The sequence below is a fragment of the Phoenix dactylifera genome, unplaced genomic scaffold (genome assembly GCF_009389715.1).
Source record: "Phoenix dactylifera cultivar Barhee BC4 unplaced genomic scaffold, palm_55x_up_171113_PBpolish2nd_filt_p 000117F, whole genome shotgun sequence".
Classification (NCBI taxonomy): domain Eukaryota; kingdom Viridiplantae; phylum Streptophyta; class Magnoliopsida; order Arecales; family Arecaceae; genus Phoenix; species Phoenix dactylifera.
In genome coordinates, this window is record NW_024067686.1 from 174,735 (window position 1) to 193,031 (window position 18,297).

An 18,297-nucleotide genomic window follows, 5' to 3' on the forward strand; every position below is an offset into this window, starting at 1 on the left:
TGAGCCGGACTCCGTACCACCAGAGAGAGAGAGAACTTCTTCCTCTCTCTTCTTCTTCTTCACTGAATCAAGACTACCTCTCTCTGTCTGACGTTTTCTTTCCAAAGAAAAAAATTCTCTCTTCATCTTCTTCTTTGAGGAAATGGTGGCCTACAAATAGGCCAATGCTGAGAGGAGTTAAGAGGCGTAAATGGCCAAGCGTTATTGTATTCATTCGTTATCTAATATGAATGAATTTCATAACGTTTGTTTCAAAAACAATTATGGGGAAAAAATAGTGATTAATGCCAATAACTGCCATATTTCAAAAATCAAATTGAACTAAAATGTAGCCGGTTCAAAACCGGACATTCCAGTCCAAACGGCAATCCAAATGGAGTCTGGATGGAGACATGGCGTGGCTTTGAAGCATTGGTAGAAAGTCCTCTGTTTTCTCCTAGGCTTTCTCTCATCGCGGCTCACAGGACACTTTTTAAGGGTCCATAGCTTTTATCCATTGCGGTTCATAGGGGATGCTTAAGGGTCCATGGGAGCCTAAGGGTCCACGGGTCCATGGGTTATTTAAATTGGGATTGGGTCAACAGTTCAATCAATTAGGTTAGCCTACTTGGTTCTAAACCAAATTGATGGCCCAATTGAATGATTTTTGACCCAAAAAAAATTCCACATGAGTCCGACTCATGGAAGGTTCAATTGGGTCCAGTCTCGACTCGATCCAAGTCCGACTTAGATCAAAACAAATACGAAATTAAATTCTAATTAAATCATGATCGAGCCCAATTACTCTAATTGAGACCCAATCAAACCCAATCTCAATAATTGAGTCCTGATCAAGTTCAATTACAGTAAATGAAACTTGATTGACCCTGAATACGGACTTAATTAGTTGTTCATCCGTAAAATTTAGCATGTACCTCATGTTCAGTGCTAGTTGAGCATAGACAGAACCAAATTCCAAATGACCTATAATTTAATTCTTAATTAAATTAGATCAAGACCTTCCTACTTAGCTTGACTAATGTGCGTGACTCCGATAGGTTCGAACACTAAGCCGGTAGTACATGGACTACTCCATACACTAATCGAGGTGACCATCTAGCAATGATACCCGACGTCCGGATAGGTCGAATATGCAAAGCAACATTCAAGAACCTATACGTATGGTTATTGCATAATTCATCCCTATGACCATCGATGTTCAAGATGACCTCAGAGTGGACTGTCGAACTCTGGGTCCGGTCATCCATAGTGTATTTCAAATAATCAAATCAAGTGACCTATCACTTGGTTTACCCTGGCCAAGGTTTTACTGAATTGAAATACAGCGAGACATCAACTCCTATAATCTGGAGCGGTCAATCCCATCTTGACTCATACACAGACTTCGCGAATACTTGACTGCACCCAGCATCCTTCCGATCCCTGATTAGAAATTCAGATCGTCCAGTGCTTAAGTACAGTGAGTTGTTTGCAAGTCACCGTGACAGTCTCAGGTCTAAGGGGTACTTATGCCCATACGCTTTGCTAGCTAACTTCCGACAGTGGAGTTCTACGCAGGTGAGTCACTGTTCAGTAACGATGTACTCCTACATCTCACCTGTATGCCATACAGTGTCTCCACACTTCTTGATTTAAGAGGACAACTAACTAAATGGCACACAACGACCTATACTTGACATAGCTATCGTCCAATTAGCAGCTCATCATTTGGTCGCGAACTAGTTAAAGACTAAATGATAAAATCTTTTTTATCTACTAAATTAGTCCTAAGGACTTCATCACAATACACAGGAGTCAATTTAAAGATGTAACACTTGTAATAAATAGAAAAATGTCAGAATAATTTTTATTCATTTTAATAAAATATATACATACACCAATTTCTTACAATTAAAAAATTAGCTTTGGGACACAATTCCCAACAACTCCTACTTGGACTAAAGCTAATTTGTACAGTATCTTATACCCGTCTTCGATTTGTGATAATCGAACTCCTTTACAGAAAGGGCTTTAGTGAATGGGTCAGCTAGGTTTTTCTTTTCCACGATCTCTCGTACAAGATGGTAGCGACGCAGAATGTGCTTGGTCCTATGGTGAGACTTTGGCTCCTTCGCTTGTGCAATGGCTCCAGTGTTGTCACAATACAAAAGAACTAGACCGGGAGCAACACCAAGTTGATTTACAAACTTTTTGATCCAAACAGTTTCCTTTGCCGCATCTGATGCAGCAACATACTCTGCTCGCATACGGAATCGGCTACTGAATGCTGCTTGGAACATTTCCAGCAGACTGCTCCTCCATTCAGGGTAAACACAAATCCTGACATACTCTTACTGTCATCATGATCTGACTGAAAACTGGAGTCTGTAAACTCCACAATTTTTAAGTCAGATTCTTCATAGATTAACCATTGGTACTTAGTATTTCTCAAATACTTAAGGATGACTTTCACCACCTTCCAATGGTTCTCATCCGGATCAGACTGATACCTACTCGCTACTACTAATGAGTAAGCAACATCCGGTCTCTGATAAGTGCTAAATAATGCATGAATTAATATCTTACTCAGAACACTTATCATTATTTTTTTCGCATATATTTTAAATTTAAACAAAAAAAATATATTTTCCTTCAACATTGCATTCTAATAATTTATCAGAAGTGATTCAGGTTTGTTTGATTTTGAGTTGAATTCAACGTATACAGGTCGGGTCGAACCCATCATTTATCTGGCTCATAACCATGAAGACTGATCACACTAGAGCACATGTGGCAGCTATCCCGAGTGACACATGCCTATGTGCCAAAGTACATGGGATTTCAAAAGGAGGATCATGAACACTTGAATGGCAGGATTACTTTGCAAACAAATTATCCATCTAATCTTTCCACGTATTAGAGTTCCCTCAAGTTCCTTTCTTAGGCAGGATAAGCCCCTCATACACCCACATCCAAGTCCCAGGCACCCATTCTCTTCGTCACAGACATAACCCCGTGCCCAAGCCTTCTCTATTTTAGCTTCAAAACAAAGTCATTCCCCAACTCTTCCGACATTCCACACGGTCGTGAGTATCACCCGCGACGGATTCCTCCCGAGTCTATCCATAGCTCCAAGTCCAACAAATTCCACATCATTTTTCCCTGTTCCGAGTTCATCCTTATTCACAAGCTTCCCAGCCAAATGGATACGTTCCCTCCTTCCACAAAATCCCAGGCAACTCCAATCCCAGCTGCCAGCCAACCTCGAGTGATTTCCGTATCTAACCAAATTTTCATGCTTTCCGTATCCACATTCTCCAGCGCCCACATCTTCGGCCGTCCAAAGAACAAATCCAAACCTCCACGAACAGAGTACGTCCCAGCCTCTCTCCGGATCATATTCGTGATCCATCTTCATCCCACATCCATCCGAATCCCCTGCTCCACGTCCGCAGCTTCATCCTCACGAGCTTCACGGCATCCAAACACACTACCTTGCTTCGGAACAAAGTTTCGGATAAGCTCTATCCGCATCCCCTGCATCCCAGATCCCATCTTCTCCGGATTATTTTCATTAGCAAGATCTCCTTTCAGCCGTTCCAAGCTCCCGAGTTCATCCTTATCCATGGATTCATCCCAGCGTCCGTGAGTTCTTCCCAGAGCCTCCGAGATCCTCTCAAACCCACTGTTTTCTCATGCGTCGAAACAGAGCAATCTCCTTCTCCCTCGATTCATCTTTATCTTTCCGATTCTTCCGGCACCTCATCTAAGCCGTGAACAGCACCCCAGCTTCTTCCGAATCCCTTGTTTTCCACGCTCATCCCAAGTGCATCCATTTCTTCCTCATCCCGTTTGGATTGACTCCATCATCCACATCTGTCACAACTATCCCCTGTTTCGGAAACAGAACATAGTGTCCTCTTCCCATTTCGTGGATCATAGCCGAAACAAATCCAAACCAGCAGCATCCATCCATTTCCGCATGGATCCGACTCCATCCTCCCAGCTGCTCACCCATGGATCTAACTCAAAAAAAAAGAAGAAGCCATCCGGATATCCCGCGGCCAGCCAGGATAGCATCCCGAACAACCACCCAGTCGCTTCTTTTTCCGCTCATCTCTTTCCGCTTCTTCCACGCGTCCAGCTCATCTTCATCAGCACCAGCTTCTTCGGATCATCTCCCACGGATAAGCTCCAATCCAGTTGCAGCCGCATCCATTCCGGGATATGATCAAGTTCAGCCGTCCACAGATGAAGTCTTGCTTCCAAGATCCTCCCACATCCCCTGTTTCTGGATTATTTCTCTCAACCGTGAGCATCCACGCCATCCTCTGCATCCTTATCTTTGATTCGAAAGAGCGGAGGAAAGAGAAGTGGGCAGGCTATAAAAAGGGAGTCGATTCATTCCATCTTCACCACCGGGGACTGCTCCCATTCTTCCTTCTTCCCCATCGGGAGCTGAATCATCTCTTCTCAGGTTGAGCTTCCACCAAAGTAAGAAGGGAGAGAATACTTTGGATCTTTTCGGGAATGCCTTCTCAAAAGAAAAAAATAATGAATTGCTAGAGAAGGAAGGAGAGATCCAAGGAAGGGAGGAAGAAAAGAAGAAATGGGAGCCCGCTGCTGTGCCACTGCTGCTGTCGCCCACGACTCCATGGAAGGCTGATCTTCTTTCTAGGGCCAGATGCAGCCCTAACAAAGGGCTAAGGGTTTGGTATTTTTGATTTTTACTCTTGGAGTTGTATAAAACTTTATTTTGCTCTTAATGAATATTTTATTTCATCTCATATTTAATTTCTGTGATTTTAAATATAACATTTATACAATTGTTCTTAATGATTACTAAGTTAATAGAAGATCACCCATGCTTAGGGAAGATGCAGTGTCCTGCCACATTAGTTTAGGGTAGACATTTCATGCCGATCGAAGATGGATGTTCCTAAATTACTTTTATGAGATTTTTATTTGAATGCTTATCAGACTTGTAGTCAATTTGCATGTTAATCCAAAAATAAATTAAAATACGATTAATCCTTGTTCCAATGTTAGTGGTGAATTCCTTGCCCTAGGTTCCCTCAAACTGATATCATTTTAATTGCAATTTTTTTATTAAATTCCTTAGTTTAATTTTCTTCACAAACTCTTTCTTTTAAATATTTTTATTTTTAAAGAAAAACAACTGTACCCCAATCCCTATGGATCGATATCCATAATCACTATCCTACCAGATACGTGCTATTGCGTGGTCTTTAAAGTTGACTATCAATTTTTAGCGCCGTTGCCGGGAATTGCTAGCATAGTTATTTTTCTTTTCATATATAAAAAAAACTCTTTAAAAAATATATACATATATATCTAAAATAAAATAAAAATATTTTTTTTACTTTACTTATCCCCTTTTTCTCTCTTACTAATTTTTGATTTTTCTTTTGGTATTATTCGATCAGGAATCAAAGAGAAAATTTGAGAAGATCAAAAAGGGAACTGCTGGAAAAGGAATGCTGTAGAGGTTTGCCTAAAAATAAAAAAAATTGCTGGAAAAATTTTCTTTGGTAACCTCTAAACTTTTCTTATTTAAATTAATTCCCAATTAACTTGAAATTTTGTGGTGATTGTTTGATTTTAATTTTAGCCAAAGTATGAATGCATGCTTGATACACATATACCAATTAATCCGCACATAGTAAGGGCAATCACCCCAACAAGATAAGAACTGGATTTCATCACCAGATTCTTGCCCAAATTAGGTCAATCAATTCTCACATTGTTATCACTTTAATTAAAATCAATTAGACGTTGCCCCTAGGGACATTCGAGCTCAATAGGACGAAGATCACCGAAAGTTGCACCAATTTCGATCTATAGCTCAGTTGATGTCTGGGCAAGCTTTGTCCCTTTAAGAGAGACAGTTCATCTGTTCGAGGCAAGTGGTTTTTAAGTGAAACCTTTGCGAATGCATCGTAACCCCCCCACTTACCTGGAAGCTTACCTGGTCAACTCAGTTCATTAGACCGGATTGGAGGCTTAGGGGCCCTCTTCAAACCAGTTAGGAGCTGTCTAGTGATTTTAGGGCAAACACAAGGATTTGATGTGTTTTTCTTTTTAGTGCATGTTTGACTGTACTTGACTGATCAGAAGAGCTTTAGTGTATGCTAGGGTGTCATTCCAGATCTCCTGAATTAGTACCTTTTGACCCTGAAATAGAGCATTCTATTAGGACCCTTCGAGCCAAAATCCGTACCTATAAAATCATAGGATCTACTCCACCTGTCGAGATGACTGAAGAACAACCCAAGCTGTTAAAGGAGTACTTTACTCCTTCCATTTATACCTCTCCATCTTGTATCCGACTACCTGATACCACTGCTGCTGTACAATTTGAAATTAAGTCTAGTGTTATCCAAATGCTTCTCTCTTTTTATGGACTTAACAATGAAGACCCATACAAATATTTAGATGAGTTCCTTGAGATTTGCACCACTGTCAAAATTCAGAACTTCACTGATGATGCTCTGAAACTTAGGTTGTTCCCTTTCTCCCTTAAGGATAGAGCTAAGCAGTGGCTCCATTCATTGGAAGCTAATTCCATTCTTTCATGGGCCCAAATGCAACATGAATTTCTAAAAAAATATTTTCCATAGGAAGAACAAACCAATTTAGGCGTGCTATCACGAGCTTCTCCCAATCTGACGGGGAAGAATTTTATGAAACCAGGAAGAAATTTAGAGATTTACTTCGAAAATGCCTGCATCATCAAATACCCAAGTGGCAATTAGTACAATGCTTTTATGACGGATTATCTAAACGAAATCGTCAAATGGTTGATGCTTCTTGTGGGGAAACTTTCATGCTTAAAAGTGAGCATAAGGCATGGCAGATGTTTGAAAACCTTAATGAAAATTCTCTCCACCATGCCTCCTCCGCTCGTCAAGCACCCCCGAGTTCTCAAAGAAAAGGGACCATATATGAAGTTAGCCAGTCCATAGGTCTATCTGACAAAGTAGATGCACTATCCCGCAAGTTGGACCAGCTAATGTCTAGAGAACAGTTTCCAAACTTTCCCCAAGCACAAGTTTGTGCTCTTTGCTCTAGCCCATCTCACCCTATTCATGAATGTCCTTCGGCAGCTCAATTCCCTGAATTTGTGCAAGAACAAGTAAATGCTGCCCAAACACAATCCCGATCGGGTAATGATCCATATTCTACCACTTACAACTCGGGATGGCGGAATCATCCAAACTTTTCTTGGAAGCAGCAAGCTTCGAATACTGCCCAACCTTACTCCCAAAATTTTCAAAACCCTCAGAATTTTCAAACCCCACAAAATATTCATCCCTACCGTCCTTCGACTCAATTTCAACACACTCCTCCTCCACCCCATAGAAACACAGCCTTTAAGGAGAAAGTGTTGACCGCCCTTCAAGGTTTGGAAACCATTGCACAATTGGTGCATTCTCACACGCAATCCATCGCCAAGCTAGAATCCCAAATGGGGCAACTAGCTAATGCACTGAACAAGCGAGAGGAAGGAAAGCTTCCAAGCCAACCAGTGAGTAATCCTAGGGGACAATACATGGCTCAAGAAAATCAACTAAATACAATTCATCATAAACAAGCCAATGCTTTGACTACCCTAAGGAGTGGACGTGTAGTAGACAATAAGATTGGGGAGAAAAACAACAAGGAAGGTAAAGAAGAGGAGCGAAATGTATCACATGAAAATCTAAAACCTTCTTCTTCTTCTTCAACTAGTTCACCTTCTGCCAAAACTCACATTCCACAAGTCCCATTTCCTGACGCTCTTAATTCACCCTCTCCCTTTAGCAAAAAGGGAACTTCACTAGAGGGAATGATGGAGGTTTTCAGACAAGTTAAAATCAACCTCCCGCTTCTTGATGCTATTAGACAAGTTTCCTCCTATGCCAAATTTCTCAAAGACCTTTGTACTCAAAAGCGAAAATCTAGGACACATGTGCCTAAAAAGGTCTTCCTAACTGAGCAAGTGAGTTCTATTCTCCAACACAACACTCCTCTAAAATTCAAAGGTCCTAGTGCTCCCACCTTCTCCTGTGTCTTAGAAAATAATTTCATTGATCGAGCACTCTTAGATCTAGGGGCAAGTGTCAACCTTTTACCTTACTCAGTTTATGAGAAACTTGGGTTAGGTGAGTTAAAACCAACCTCGATATCCCTTCAATTGGCTGATCGATCTGTAAAAACACCACGTGGGATAATTGAAGATGTTCTTGTGAAGGTAGACAAATTCTATTTTCCAGTAGATTTTATCGTCCTTGATATGGAACGTGAGCCTAATCCTAAGAAACAAATCTCCGTGATCCTTGGGCGCCCCTTTTTAGCAACAGCCAATGCATGCATCAATTATAGAACGGGGGTAATGAACATATCATTTGGAAATATAAAGGTAAAATTAAATGTGTTCAATACGGCCGACCAACCCACGAGGGAAGTTGAGTGCTTCCTAATAGACAATATGGATGATCTTGTAGAAGAAGCCCTTTCCTATATTTTGGAAGATGACCCTCTGAAAACATGCTTGACCTATTTTGACGTTGCTATAGAAAAGGCCACAAAAGCAGTCAACTCCTTGCTTGACAATCAGTTTCCTACAAATTTTTTTCTTTGGAGAACTCGACATGAACCCGGTATGATTTGATAAGGATGTGCTGCGTCTGGCTGAAGACGTTAAACTTAGCGCTTGTTGGGAGGCAACCCAATTTTTATATGTTATTTTTGCACATTTTTTTGTCGCATTTTTTTCAGTTGTCCTCATATTACTGATGCAACTAAGGTACAATGCTTCTATCCTCCATATGCATCATATTTTCATCCAAAATAAAATAACAAAAAATAAAAAAAATTATAATAATATAATATTAAAAAAAACATTGAGGACAATGTCTGATCTCGGTTGGGGGTATAGGATTCGAATTTTTGAAAAAAAATTTCGCATTTTCGTATTTTTGAATAAATTTTTCGAAAAAAAATCCTAATTTCTATGCTTAGTGCTGAAATGATAAACACACGAAGTATATAAAATCTAAAAAAAAAGCCCAATGACTAGTCAGGAGTAAGACAATTTGAGTTCTTTTTATTAAAAGTTCTTTTAGCGAGTTGTAAGATAATTTTTACTTTGGAATTTCACAACACACATGGCCTGCACTTCTAAGGATTAGGTTAAACATTATGTTGTTAAGTCTGGTAGCAACCTTGAGTTCTGATGAATCATACTTATCTAATTCACTTTTATCTCAAAAAAAAAGAGGTGAATTTAGTCAAGTACATCGAAAAGGGCTACCTATCGATAAAGGTTAGCGGGCTTGTGATGATAAACCTGAGCATAGGTCCATAGGGGAGTCTTGATGCCCAACACCTTATGCCATCTGGTGTGAGAGTTGTTGACTGAATTATCGCTACATGGAGGAATCATTACAAGAGTAAAAGTGCATAATTTATTTATAAATACAAAAAAAAGGAGAAAAAAAATAGAGAAAGAGAAAATAATATTGACCTTGAAAAAGACGATAGTGTGAAAGCCGTCGTTGTAAAAATTCGAGTAAACTGGAATATTACAGATAAAGCCCATGAGGTATTAAAGTAAACATCCACAACTCTCGAAATCTTGCAAGATAGGATGATTTTGAATCAATGATTAGGTCTTATCTGACCAATTCTTGGAAACTACTAGCTTTAACAGTATTTTGGAGAATCTAAAGCCTTAGCTTGTGTATGGTCCAGATATGACCGAGCACCCAAGTATAAATAAGCCTTACAACTCCCTAACGGAAACTTAATAACATCAACTTAAGTTGCGTACTGACCTAGGATTTGGGCTGACTTAGTAATTAAAACTTTGTGTGCTTTTGAAATTTTTGGCACGTATGCATTTGAAATTATATTTTATAAAACAATAAAATAAATTAGAGATCGCAGTTTGTGGGTATCTGAGCCGGAAACCCTCACGAGACAAAACTCGTCCACTAGGGCCACCTAGGGGTTTAAAGCCATATTGCATATGGTAAATGCAATCGCGATTCCTGCGAAAGTGAGTTAGCTTTATTTTGCTCGAGGACTAGCAAAATGTAGGTTTGGAGGTGTGATAAGTGCTAAATAATGTATGAATTAATATCTTACTCATAGCACTTATCATTATTTTTTTTACATATATTTTAAGTTTAAACATAAAAAAATTATATTTTCCTTCAACTTTGCATTCTAATAATTTATTAGAAGTAATTTAGGTTTGTTTGATTTTGAGTTGAATTCAACGTATGCAGGTCGGGTCGAACCCATCATTCATCTGGCTCATAACCATGAAGACTGATCACACTAGAGCACACGTGGCAGCTATCCCGAGTGACACATGCCTATGTGCCAAAGTACATGGAATTTCAAAAGGAAGATCATGAACACTTGAATGGCATGATTACTTTGCAAACAAATTATCCATCTAATCTTTCCACGTATTAGAGTTCCCTCAAGTTCCTTTCTCAGGCGGGATAAGCCCCTCATACACCCACATCCAAGTCCCAGGCACCCATTCTCTTCGTCACAGACATAACCCCATGTCCAAGCCTTCTCTATTTTAGCTTCAAAACAAAGTCATTCCCCAACTCTTCCGACATTCCACACGGTCGTGAGTATCACCCGCGACGGATTCCTCCCGAGTCTATCCATAGCTCCAAGTCCAACAAATTCCACATCATTTTCCCCTGTTCCGAGTTCATCCTTATTCACAAGCTTCCCAGCCAAATGGATACGTTCCCTCCTTCCACAAAATCCCAGGCAACTCCAATCCCAGCTGCCAGCCAACCTCGAGTGATTTCCGTATCTAACCAAATTTTCATGCTTTCCGTATCCACATTCTCCAGCGCCCACATCTTCGGCCGTCCAAAGAACAAATCCAAACCTCCACGAACAAAGTACGTCCCAGCCTCTCTCCGGATCATATTCGTGATCCATCTTCATCCCACATCCATCCGAATCCCCTGCTCCACGTCCGCAGCTTCATCCTTACGAGCTTCACGGCATCCAAACACACTACCTTGCTTCGGAACAAAGTTTCGGATAAGCTCTATCCGCATCCCCTGCATCCCAGATCCCATCTTCTCCGGATTATTTTCATTAGCAAGATCTCCTTTCAGCCGTTCCAAGCTCCCGAGTTCATCCTTATCCATGGATTCATCCCAGCGTCCGTGAGTTCTTCCCAGAGCCTCCGAGATCCTCTCAAACCCACTATTTTCTCATGCGTCGAAACAGAGCAATCTCCTTCTCCCTCGATTCATCTTTATCTTTCCGATTCTTCCGGCACCTCATCTAAGCCGTGAACAGCACCCCAGCTTCTTCCGAATCCCTTGTTTTCCACGCTCATCCCAAGTGCATCCATTTCTTCCTCATCCCGTTTGGATTGACTCCATCATCCACATCTGTCACAACTATCCCCTGTTTCGGAAACAGAACATAGTGTCCTCTTCCCATTTCGTGGATCACAGCCGAAACAAATCCAAACCAGCAGCATCCATCCATTTTCCGCATGGATCCGACTCCATCCTCCCAGCTGCTCACCCATGGATCTAACTGAAAAAAAAAAGAAGCCATCCGGATATCCCGCGGCCAGCCAGGATAGCATCCCGAACAACAACCCAGTCGCTTCTTTTTCCGCTCATCTCTTTCCGCTTCTTCCACGCGTCCAGCTCATCTTCATCAGCACCAGCTTCTTCGGATCATCTCCCACAGATAAGCTCCAATCCAGTTGCAGCCGCATCCATTCCGGGATATGATCAAGTTCAGCCGTCCACAGATGAAGTCTTGCTTCCAAGATCCTCCCACATCCCCTGTTTCCGGATTATCTCTCTCAACCGTGAGCATCCACGCCATCCTCTGCATCCTTATCTTTGATTCGAAAGAGGGGAGGAAAGAGAAGTGGGCAGGCTATAAAAAGGGAGTCGATTCGTTCCATCTTCACCACCGGGGACTGCTCCCATTCTTCCTTCTTCCCCATCGGGAGCTGAATCATCTCTTCTCAGGTTGAGCTTCCACCAAAGTAAGAAGGGAGAGAATACTTTGGGTCTTTTCGGGAATGCCTTCTCAAAAGGAAAAAAATAATGAATTGCTAGAGAAGGAAGGAGAGATCCAGGGAAGGGAGGAAGAAAAGAAGAAATGGGAGCCCGCTGCTGTGCCACTGCTACTGTCGCCTACGACTTCATGGAAGGCTGATCTCCTCTCTAGGGCCAGATGCAGCCCTAACAAAGGGCTAAGGATTTTGTATTTTTGATTTTTATTCTTGGAGTTGTATAAACTTTATTTTACTCTTAGTGAATATTTCATTTTATCTCATATTTAATTTCTGTGATTTTAAATATGATGTTTATACAACTGTTCTTAATGATCACTAAGTTAATAGAAGATCACCCATGCTTAGGAAAGATGCAATGTCCTACCACATTAGTTTAGGGTAGACATTTCATGCCGATCGAAGATGGATGTTCCTAAGTTACTTTTATGAGATTTTTATTTGAATGCTTATCAGACTTGTAGTCAATTTGCATGTTAATCCAAGAATAAATTAAAATACGATTAATCCTTGTTCCAATGTTAGTGGTGAATTTCTTACCCTAGGTTCCCTCAAACTGATATCATTTTACTTGCAATTTTTTTATTAAATTCCTTAGTTTAATTTTCTTCACAAACTCTTTCTTTTAAATATTTTTATTTTTAAAGAAAAACAACTGTACCCCAATCCCTGTGGATCGATATCCGTAATCACTATCCTACCAGATACGTGCTATTGCGTGGTCTTTAAAGTTGACTATCAGTCTCGTACATGTCATGGCGTACATGATAGATCCCACTGCAGAAGCATACGGAATTCTACTCATACGCTCTCTCTCTTTGGAAGTTGTCGGACAATCTTTCTTAGAGAGAGAAATTCCTTGGCCTATCGGAAGATAGCTCTTCTTGGAATTCTCCATGTTGAACCGCTTCAACATAGTATCGATGTACGTGGATTGGGACAATCCTAGTAACCTCTTAGATCTATCTTTATAGATCTTTATCCCTAGGATGTAGGATGCTTCTCCCAGATCCTTCATGGAGAACTGTGATGACAGCCAAAGTTTCACATTTTGTAATGCAGGGATGTCATTCCCAATTAAGAGAATGTCATCCACATACAAAACAAGAAATGTGATCACTGAACCATTAGCCCACTTGTAGACATAAGGTTCTTTTTCGTTCTTAACGAAGCCATTCGTTTTGATAGTTTTATCGAAACGAATGTTCCAACTTCGAGAAGCTTGCTTAAGTCCATAAATGGACTTATGTAGCTTGCATACTTTGGACTCGTCTGTGGATGTGAAACCCTCAGGTTGTATCATATACACCTCTTCTTCCAGCTCTCCATTTAGAAAAGCTGTTTTCACATCCATTTGTCAGATTTTATAATCCATATATACTGCTATAGCAAGCATGATCCGAATAGATTTTAGCATTGCCACAGAAAAAAAAGTCTCATCATAGTCGATACCATAATGTGACGATACCCCTTGGCAACCAGACGGGCTTTATAGGTCTCCATCTTTCTGTCCGCGCCTCTCTTTCTTTTGAAGATCCATTTGCACCCTTTGGATTTTATCCCTTCGGGTGGATCAACTAGTGTCCATATACTATTGATTTCCATGGATTCCATTTCGGATCTCATGGCGTTAAGCCATAACTCAGAGTCAGACCTCTGCATAGCATCCATATAGGTGATCGGATCCTCGTTGTTCTCATCGAGCTCAATGGGATCTGCGTCTTGGACCAAGAAACCGTAGTATCCGTCCACTTGACGTGGTACTCTCATTAGGAAGGTAGAAGTAATAACCCCTAGTTTCCTTGGGGTACGCTACAAAATAACACTTATCGGATCTAGGACCAAGTTTGTCAATTTGAGAATGTTTAACATAAGCCGGACATCCCCAAACCCTAAGGTATGAAAGTGTCGGCTTACACCCAGTCCATATCTCATATGGAGTCTTCTCAACAGACTTACTTGAAACCTTATTTAGTATTATACACGCAGACTCTAAAGCATAACCCCAAAAAGATAGAGGCAGACTAGTAAACCCCATTATGGATCGAACCATGTCTAACAGAGTTCAATTTCTCCTTTCGGATACACCATAGTGCTGAGGTGTTCCTGGAGGGATCCACTATGAGAGATCCCATTCTCCTCTAGATAAGTCAAGAAATCACCGGAAAGATATTCTCCTCCTCGGTCTGACCGAAGGATCTTAATACTCTTTCCAATCTATTTTTTTACTTCATTACGAAATCGTTTGAACATTTCAAACGATTCCGACTTATGCTTCATCAGATAGACATACCCATACCTGGATATGTCATCTGTGAAGGTTATGAAGTAGGCATAAAACCACCTTTGGCACTTATGTTTATAGGTCCACATACATCAGTATGTATGAGGCCAAGAACATCGCTGGCTCGTTCACCTTTTTTAGAAAAAAGTGACTTGGTCATCTTACCCAGAAGACAGGATTTACAAGTTGGCAGTGATTCACAATCATTGATTTTTTAAAATGCCCTGTTGGCTAACCTGTTTATTCTGTTTTTATTTATGTAACCTAGCCGACAATGCCACAAATAGGCTTCATAGACATTATCTAACTTAGGGCATTTATTAGAAGTGTACATTACATTCACAGGCAGTGATAGAGTATACATGTCATGTGTCAATTGTCCATGAAAAATTTTAATACCATTCAAAATGATATCACAAAAATTTTCTTTTATTGATAAACAATAACTATTTTTTGCCAAAAAGCCTACAGAGATGACATTCATAAAAAATGCTGGACAATAATGACAATCATCTAATATGACTACTCTAGATTCAAAAACAAGCTTAATGACTCCTAAAGCTAGGACTGGAACTGATCTTCCATCTCCAACGTTCAGGAATCTTTCGCCATTCTTGAACTTCTACTAACTTGAAATCCCTGCAACGAATTGCAAATATTAATTGGACTTTCGGTATCCAATACCCAAGTAGTAGAATTATAAACAGAAAAATTACAAAGTGTTATCATATAATTACCTTGTGCAGCAACTGTTTGCTACTTTTTCTTCTTGGGCCTGTTTGGATCAAGGGATGCTATGTAAGCCGGACAGTTCCGCTTCCAATGACCTATCTTCTTACAGAAGAAGCACTCTGTCTTGCTCTTATCGGCTTTATGCTTCTTAGTCTGGCTGGGCTTAGAGATCCAGCACGAGCTTTCTGCACCTTCTTCTTCTTTCCTTTCTTAAAGGAAGAAAGTCCTACAAAAGTCCCACCTACCACATTCACCGACTCCTTTTTGAGTTGGTGATCCTTCTCATAGGTCTGCAGTAAACCTAGCAAACCATGATAGGATACTTCAGGTTTAGTCTTTCTATAATGACTAAGGAAGGTCAGGTAGGATTTGGAAAGTGAGTTCAAAATGGCGTCCTTGCCCATTTGCTCATGCAAAGGAAAGCCAAGTTTACTCAGGTGATCAATTTGTTCGGTACAATACATGATCGGTGACCGATGCCCCTTCCCTCATGCGGGCATTGAATATAGTGCAGGAGGTCTTATGTCGTTCGACATCATCAGGTGGGCCGAAAGACTCCTTCAACATTTGGAGGATTTCCACTGGCTGCGCTTCCTCGAATTTACGACTAAACTCGTCATTCATCGAGGCCCTCATGATGCGGCGCACTGTAGTGCGATTGTTGAGCCACTTCTGATAAGCGTCTCTGATTGCGCGTGGTGCATTGGCTGCAGGTTCCTCAGGTGCAGGATCCGATACCATATACAGGATCTGCTCATGCTCTAATACTATTTTCAACTTTCGATACCAGCTATCAAAGTTAGGTCCATTAAGCTTATCATTGTCTAATAGTGTTCGGAGGGACAATGAGTTAGCCATATCTGAAAAATAAAGGAAAACCCAACTAATCAATATATGATTTATTTAATCCTAAAGACTTAGACTTTAGTCTAAAGTTTTCTCCCACTATGTTAATCGAATTAATAGCCTCTACCATTAAGTCGAAGAATTACTTTAATTTCCTAGTGGGTACTAGAATCCGCATAGACTGCATACGGGCCCGAGGAAGGCTCGGCCAACCCATATGCATCTAAGAGTAGGTACATTACTAATTGTTTCTCTAAACAATTTTTAGTAATCAATTTTGCCCCAGGTGGTAATCAGTAGGTGAAGGCCTCCACTGAATATTCTGGTTAGGTCCAACCATTAATGAACTAACTCGATGACACTACCTAATATATGATCAGGCCCGAGGAGGGCTCGGCCAACCTAATCACAATTAGATAGCTCAAAAAGTTATCATATAATGAAGGATAATTCCAGTATTCAGAGGAACACCAGACGGAAGCGTCCTGCATATTCAACTGTAATATTGGACCCATTATCATTCACCTTAATGGGAGGCTATGATCTAGTTATCTATATAACTTTATCATTTTAAGGACTTAATAATTTAGAAGATTTTAATTGATATGTGACACTGACCGATAATTCTAAATCCTCCCACTGACTTCACCAAGTCATACAGAGGACTAGCTCTTATTGGTCTATTAGACACCTAAATCAGTCACACTGATTTTTCTTAATGGCATGGGTGAGTGCCAAGTCTCAAGGTACCTTAATCAAAACTTGATCGATCAAATTGGCCAGGTAAGAGAGATCATGGGAGGGTTACGCCATTAACCTCTTTCCTAGACACCAACTATGTTGGCCAGGTAAGAGGTAGCCCCAATTAAAAACCATGATCAAATGCCGACTTACCTTAGACACCAATTGGTTTATCAAGTTGATTTAGGTTATCCTTGAAAACTCGGGCTCGACCACTGAGCCACAATCAGGTCCAATTGAAATGTTTGGATATGATAAACTACAACTATTGAGTTTGATCATTTTATAAACCTTGATTAGTCTAGTTCAACTATTGATTAGATTAAATCATGTTTCTTAAGTTAGTCCATTTCAATTTGATTTCATGATTAGGTCTAACCTACTCAACTAATCTGATTGTGCTAACCCATGCCCCAAATCCCATGTTCAAAATTTAAATTTTAATTCGAATTTCAAATTTTGAATTTTAAATCTTTATTTGAAATTCAAATTTTAAATTTTAAATTCAACATTTAATTCTTAATTAAATGTATTATGATCATGGATTCAAGGTATCAATATATTCCAAATATAAACTGTTACGGGGGAACTTAGCCACCATGCCCCACGTGACCGGCACGCGCGCCCAGGAAGACTACGGCTGCCCCTTGATCCAGCAATCCGACCTAGATAGGTTCGTGGCCCGGTACCACCTTCCCGAAGCCTGCAACATTACGCTCCCGGGGCCTGAGGAGAGGATGTCCCATCCTCCTCCAGGGAAGGTCGCCATCATAAACAATTTATATTTAATTTTTGTGGTCATAATAAATTTAAAACTGAAATTTCATAAACATCAATTATGAATAATTTCACAAAAATAAACTATTTATTTTATGATACAAATTAATCTCAATCTTTTGCTAGGATAACCTTTTCACTATAAGGGGTTAATCTTATAGCAGGACAACCTTATAATTCAGCACAGGATTGATATTTTATCATTAAATCTAGATCTAATCTAAATTTAAAAATTAAATCATGCATAATTCTAGATATTATAGGCCAATTCCATCGGCTAACCTGGCTCTGATACCGGTTGAAGGGAGAATTTTCCGAGTTGTCCGATAAAATTGGACGCCAGGCATGAAAAATTAGTTTTAAAATTTTTATTTATAACAATTATAAATATTAAACATACTAATATGTAAAACATACCTCGATCCTCCAGCAGAAGTTGGATAAGGTATGCCGGAACTGGATCCCTGAAGGTAGCTTTGCGAGGCCTGGATCTGCAGGCCCTCTACTTCGCACGCACGTCGAGCTTCGTAGGAAGGTAGGATGACTTTGATATTCGTGCAAAACACCTTTTACAAAAGGGACCCTAGAAGAACAGAAATTCCCTTTTTCTTTTCTTCTCTTTCTTTTCCTTTTCCCTAACAGCAAATCACTATTTTCTTTTCTCTCCCGTATCTATTTACATACGCTCGAATGACCCCTTCTCATAATAAGAATGTAAATAACCCTATTCCGGTCTGGTCCGGTATGGAATGAACTTATAATCTGATGATCGAGTCGATTCCATGATTATAAGTTCATAACCCCAGCCCATTCCCTCCCATTTTGGGCGGAACAGATCTACTAATTC

General features: G+C 40.2%; 1 long non-coding RNA gene across 1 annotated transcript; it reads left to right on the forward strand.

The window, feature by feature from the left end:
• Positions 1-5,472: 5,472 nt before the first annotated feature.
• On the forward strand, positions 5,473-12,340 carry LOC113461595. Its single transcript, XR_005507179.1, has 2 exons — positions 5,473-5,531; positions 10,275-12,340. It is a non-coding gene; the product is annotated as an uncharacterized LOC113461595 (long non-coding RNA).
• The last annotated feature ends 5,957 nt before the right edge of the window (positions 12,341-18,297 follow it).